Source organism: Palaemon carinicauda, chromosome 43 (genome assembly GCF_036898095.1).
Source record: "Palaemon carinicauda isolate YSFRI2023 chromosome 43, ASM3689809v2, whole genome shotgun sequence".
Lineage (NCBI taxonomy): Eukaryota > Metazoa > Arthropoda > Malacostraca > Decapoda > Palaemonidae > Palaemon > Palaemon carinicauda.
This window is the reverse complement of record NC_090767.1, coordinates 56,524,676-56,531,805: the sequence shown is the minus strand read 5'-3', so window position 1 is coordinate 56,531,805 and position 7,130 is coordinate 56,524,676.

The window sequence follows — 7,130 nt, the reverse complement described above, 5'->3', positions numbered from 1 at the left end:
AGCGAGTCCACTTTTGATTTTATGCCCCTTATGTTAATGTAATAGAGCTTGAAAGCTTTGTAAAATTTTGCTTTCTTTTTTCCTCTTCTCTTTTTATTTCTTCTTTTCTCTTCCATTTTTACAGGCAACGACCTGTTCTTCCTTGACCACCCTGTGGTATCATGTAGTCCATTCCTAAGGCTGTGTTGGGGTTTCCCACTGCCCTTTCTGCCCACGTCAAGTTGTGTTGGCTCGGGTTGTATGATTTTTCGTACCTTATTTCTCGTATCAATCTCCCCATTTCCTCCATTCTTGAATTTAAAAAATTTAATTGGTTTTCCATCCTTTTTTTACTTGGACCGTTGCTTACTTGATTCCTTACTTTTCCCCCCTTTATATGTTCATACTGCTCCTCGTTTCCTCTAAATTTTGATCTGGTTTCATTGAATCTAACATTGTTGTGCCTGAATGAGCATGTATGGCCTCTTTTGCAGGTACCGTTCACATAATCTCTGCATATTTTCGATCCATCTTTCCCATAGTTTATTTTGTTGACCATTTTCTTTTCCCAGTGACCATATTTGCACTCCCTGCCTAACCTACACCTGCCTTCTTTGTAAAACTTACATTGAATATGCTTCCTCATCTCGTTTCTCTGAGGGTTATCTTCACCTTCCTGGCTGCGTCTGTGGAGGAAGTCGCATGATCGTCCTTTTTTACAGATTCCCTTTCTAAAGTAGTAGCATATTTTGGGGGTCTTTTCTTTCCGTTTTTCTGAGGGAATCTCATTCTGTTCTTTCTCTTTTCCATCGTTACTTGTTTCATCTTTGCTTTCTTCATTATTTACCACTGAATTATTTTCACCTGAATTTGAATTTTCCCCCTCTGTTGTCTCTGTTCTTTCTAAACTAGTTTCCCTTTCATTTGCCAACTCCTCTACTTTGCCCTCTGTTATTAAATTTCTGTTGATTATCTTCAAGTCCTCAATGTAGGACCATTGGTTCCCTATTGTACGTTTATGGTCAGCTAGTTCACCTAGGCACAATTCTAGCTCATCTTTATAGTTCCGACACTCTTTTTTAAGCATTTCTATTTCAGCATCTCGTGAACTGATTTTGTAGCAGTTATCTTCCAGCAATTTTGACATCAAATTTATGTGGTTTCCCATTTGCGACTCTGACATTAAATTTTCTCCTTTTTTGTTTTTGTCTTTTCCGTCACCACATTTTCCCATCAGGAATTGTTTTGTTTCTACTGAGCAGCCTGCACAAAACCAGAAAAGCCCATCAATCTTTTCTGTCATTTTGATAGTTTTGATCAGAGTTTTTTTTTGGCTTTTTGTTGTGGTTGCTAAATTAATGCACTGGAGGCAGTACCACTCCTTGCATTTATCGCATTCTGCGCTTTCATCGTCCGGGCCCAACTCTAGAGTACAGCTGGCACATTGGTCTAAATCACTACTCTCTTTTTGTGTGGACGTGACTATTGTATCCAGCTCTACGTCTTCCCCCGACTTTCCTTCTATAATATTCCTGCTATCTCCTATGTCTATAAGTCTACTTTCTTGTGAGTCCTGGCTGTTATCCCCTAGACTAATCATAGACACGTCCGTCTTATCTAGGCTAGCTTCTTTCATTTTTCCCACAACTTTGATTATTCTACCCCTAGTAGACGTGGTTTTGCATCCTACTCTATCGGCCATATTATTTAATTAACTTTTCTTTGCTGTTGTTTTCTCGTGTATTTTTTAAATCAGGTATGCCGACCACGTGAGTTGCCTCGACTGAGAACACAAGATATTATCTTACCTTATTTCAATTTTGTCCCGACTTTGAGTTATTGCTTGAATTACTCGTTACTTCACTCTCAGTTTGACTTTCACAATTTACACTATTTCACGTTAATTTCTCACTAATTATCTTATTTTGCAGAGCACTTAGAGTACAGCGGCCTTTGTTTACAGGTTATCAAGTTGTTGGCCCATACGAGAGAGAGAGAGAGAGAGAGAGAGAGAGAGAGAGAGAGAGAGAGAGAGAGAGTGAGAGAGAGTAGTAGTAGTAACTGACAACCAATTTACATAGCATTAAGTAATACACCTGATGTTGAAGTCTCTCTCTCTCTCTCTCTCTCTCTCTCTCTCTCTCTCTCGTATGGGCCAACTATAATGCCTTGATGATTATAAAAGAGGTATTTAGAGAAATCCACTATCCATGATAATGCTATGCGTCTATTATACGCAGTTGGTTGTATTGCTATGTTTATTCTACGCAATTAATTGACAGCAGATTTAGACGCATAAATCACTTTAATACCAATGATAATAATGTTATGTGAACATTCAAAAGTAGGCCAATGAAATTTTACTTTCCGGCGAGGTGTCAGCGACCAAAGAAACTAACGAGTTTGAGCGGGACTCTTATAGTCCCAGTTCGGCGATCACCAGTCACGGATGTTACCACATCGGTCACCACAACCCTGACATTAGATATCGCTACCTTACTCCAAGGACTACATAAATCTCTCTCTCTCTCTCTCTCTCTCTCTCTCTCTCTCTCTCTCTCTCTCTCTCTCTCTCTCTCTCTCTCTCAGATAGAGAGACAGACAGACAGTGTCAAAAGCAATACAGAACCTTTTGTTAATGTCTTTAACTTGAAGAGGTTCAACATTCGTTTGGTTGTTTCTTTTGTTTGAGAAGATTTGATCTACTGATTTAGAGAGGAAAGGTTAAGAATGTTAAGGGTCTTGATATTGTATATAAAGGTTAAGGTTACTGGTGCATTGTGTGTCTGGGGAATAGATGTGCTGTTGTATGTATACGTATTATGAATATGTATAGATGTGTATGAATGATCTTCCATTAAAGCCAAGGTTTATTTTGGTCAGGAGAGAGAGAGAGAGAGAGAGAGAGAGAGAGAGAGAGAGAGAGAGAGAGAGAGAGAGAGAGAGAGAGAGAGAGATCCTCAATTGACCTCAAAACAACCTGGTCATTTGTCATATTCAGAGGAACAAGTTGCAATTTAAAAGTTTAAAGGCCGCTCATGAATGGCAGAGGCCAGGGACAGGGACATTGCCCTAGCAAGCAGGAAACTGACCATATATACATAGGATCAGTGCCCAAGCCCCCTCTCCACCCAAGCTATGACCGAGGAAGGCCAGGCAATGGCTGCTGATGACTCAGCATATAGACCTATAGGCTCCCCAAAACCCCCATCCTTAGCTCACAAGGATGGTGAGGTTGCAGCGACCAAAGGAAATACCGTGTTCAGCAGGACTTGAACCCCAGTCTGGCGTTTACCAGTCAGGGACGTTACCACATCGGCCACCACAACCCACACTCTAGAAGGAAGGTTGTTATTATTTTTATTGTTATTGTTGTTGTTGTTGTTGTTGTTGTTATTCATTCATATAATGCTTTTGAAAACAACTTTTAAGATCATCTGTTCCTGAAAAACTTCCCTCTACAATTAGCATTACTTTTAGAGGATGAGGTTGCATGCCTTATACCCCTTATAGATCTGTGATATTCCTTGATGGTCACCTCTCCATGGACTGACCTCACTCAATGTTGACTAAGTTCCCTGATTGAAGGATCACTGTCAGCATAAGTTTCTCCATAACTACAGATGAAGTCTGGCTACAGAAGGGTTCAGTCTTCCAATCACCCAGAGAGAGTTTTTTTTTTGTGGGTGAAGCTGCAGGTCATACACTCTTCACCCATATTTAGCTGGGTGGACTCCTCTGTGGAAGGTCTGAATCGACCCACGACCTGCAAAACGCAAGCTAAGCGCTGCACCGTTACGCCAACATTACGTGACTGATGATTTTCCCAATGTGTTTAGAATACATTTATATTTCTGTGTATTGGTTGGCTGGGATGAGTCCACAGGTCCAGATCAGTTTTATTATGACCTGTAACACCCAATTCATTGAGGGATCACCTTCAGGTAATATTATGTGCTGGCATAAGGCCTCTGTGTGTGATCCCAAGATCACAACGGATGTTAAGGGAGTTGAATGACATATCCTGATAAAATGACTCTTTGATGAGGGAAATTGCAATTCCTATTGACTGGGAATTCTGGAATTCATTCCTTAAAGTCTTCTGATTCCAGGTTTTGATTCCAGAGTGAGTTGGAACTTAAGCAGTGGATATAGTACCTGGTGGTTAGTTAACTCCTGTGAGTGTAACACCTTAAAAGAGTTGACTTAAGTGAATAAGTTTCATTTCCTTCTGTCTGTGGGGGGTGAGGGGGAGTAGTCAAGGGTGTCAGGTCTCTCCTTGGGAGCTTTCGTTCCCTTACAAAGATCCTTTTAGGATTCCTCTTCTGTCTCTGTCCTTCTAATCCCATTAAGGATTGCCGTCTTCAAGCCCGAGGTTCGGATTACCTACCAAAGGACTTTTATAGAGACAGGAAGACTTGAAGGCTTCAGTCACAGATATAGAAGGCTGTCTAACGACCATCTCTTATATAACTATCTGTTTTTGACAATGGTGGCACTGTAGCTATCCACATAGTATAAGGAAGCATTAAAAACAACAACAACAACAACAAAGAAATCTGGTGAAAATCCTGTGGAAAGGAAGAAGTTGAAATCCTGGTCTCAAGTGTGACGCTGATTTGCCCTGAATTCTTGATAGACTTTTAGGCAGAAGAAGGAGACTTTGTTTACATCTGCTGGAGAGAGAGAAGTTCGTCTTCCTGGTCACTTGGAGAAGAATACCCCCCCCCTCTCTCTCTCTCTCTCTCTCTCTCTCCCTCTCCTCTCCCTCTCCTCTCTCTCTCTCTCTCTCTCTCTCCTCTCTCTCTCTCTCTACCCAGACAAGACTTCCAAGTATTTTGGAAGACAGAATTTGGAAGTCCCACAGACACCTAGCTGCTTCCAATAGTCTCTTAAGGGGGGGGGGGAGGTGTATGTTTTTGAAGCCCTTCATGGAAGGATAAACCTCAAAATAGAACCTTTGTTTTATGAAGGTTCAAATGGAAAGTTCAAAGTTTTAGATTCTCAAAGTTCAAAGGTAAATTGAACTGTTGAAGATAACTTATTTTTGATGGTTCTCTTTTATGCCAACATTGAAGATTATTAGTAGCAAAAATGTTGATTGATATTTATATAATTAGAAATTATATTAAAAGTCGTCTGAAGAATTATTGGAAAAATCTCTGCTTCTGTGAAATTGAAGGTTTTTCTTAGTTGATGAAATGTTATTTGTCTCTTGATTCAAAATGACAAAATGGAGCTAAAATCAGCCTCATTAATTAATAACAATCTTTTCATTATATTAAACCTGACAGGTTATTGATAAGCTTTTGGAATAAAGAGAGAGAGAGAGAGAGAGAGAGAGAGAGAGAGAGAGAGAGAGAGAGAGACACCAAATTTACATATCATTAAAGAAGACGCCTGCTTTTCAGGTATCTCTCTCTCTCTCTCTCTCTCTCTCTCTCTCTCTCTCTCTCTCTCTCTCATATAATAACCTCTGAGTGATTCCACTAGAACGAATAATGCACTTGGATGGTAGATAACTGTTGTGGGTCACAGTCACGTAAAAGAGGCCGTGGGTGTAGCAACCTCATCCCATAAAATACTTACATTAAACATTAAACCTCTTCAAGTGAAAGGGATTAAGGTAAAGCAATTGGTTCACATTTACAAGGTCATGGGTTCAATCCAGCTTGCTTCTGACCAGTCTCTCTCTCTCTCTCTCTCTCTCTCTCTCTCTCTCTCTCTCTCCTTGAAAAGCAGGTGTCTTCCTTAATGATATGTAAATTTTGATGTCAGTTACTTCCCCCCCCCCTCTCTCTCTCTCTCTCTCTCTCTCTCTCTCTCTCTCTAGCTAGATTATTATTTCCTTCATCTCCCGACATCTCTTCCCCAGCATCCGGGACCTTCAATATTCATGTCCTCGACAGACAGACAGACAAAAGCAGGACCTGAACCTGTTATTTGTGAAGACTTGATCTCTCTCTCTCTCTCTCTCTCTCTCTCTCTCTCTCTCTCTGAACCTGTTATTTGTGAAGACTTGATCTACTGATTTATAAAGGAAGGGTTGAATAATATAAATATAATACTCATACTTCTAGAGGGATCATAGGTACTTTTCTAGATATATAAGTATATATTGCTATAGCTCTTGATACCCTATATTATTATTATTATTATTATTACTTGCTAAGCTACAACCCTAGTTGGAAAAGCAGAATGCTATAAGCCCCCAACAAGGAAAATAGCCCAGCGAGGAAAGGAAACGAAAAATAAAATATTCTAAGAAGAGTAACAACATTAAAATAAATATTTCATATATAAACTATAAAAACTTTAACAAAACAAGAGGAAGAGAAATCAGATAGAATAGTGTGCCCGAGTGTACCCCCAAGCAAGAGAACTCTAACCCAAGAGAGTGGAAGACCATGGTGCAAAACTATGGCACTACCCGAGACTAGAGAACAATGGTATGATTTTGGAGTGTCCTTCTCCTAGAAGAGCTGCTTACCATAGCTAAAGAGTCTCTTCTACCCTTACCAAGGGGAAAGTAGCCACTGAACAATTACAGTGCAATAGTTAACCCCTTGAGGGAAGAAGAATTGTCAAAAGACATGTAGTCTGTGACAAACCTCATCTTTATGTTCATTTAGTGGTATAACATGAGCTTAAGCCTTATTGTTTCAGTTGGGTTAATTGTTGGTGAAGCCTTAGAGCTTCCTTTATCCTCTGTCACAGTAAAACAAAGTAGCTTTTTATTGTCACTTTAAAACCGTTCAACTTTTAGGGGACCAAAAGTTTAAACTTTGTTTCAATTCTATCTGATAATTCCTCCCAGATAATTAATTCATCTTTTTGATCAAATTACTCATCTTGACAATGACCATAATAATGTTATCTGAGTTGTTATTGTTGGGAGTTATCACAGGTTATCATAGGTGTTATCAAGGTAGGGACCTAAGATTTGAATTCAGTTGTGTACACAGTTTTCATACACGGTTTATATCATTATGGAATATATATATACATGTTTGTGTATTTATAAGTCAATGCATACATTACATCAGAAAATAAAATTATTTAAAGATATAATCTTTTAAAATAATATATAATGAAACTTATTATTAACTCTTTTACCCCCAGGCTATTTAGAAATTTCCAACCCTTAACTC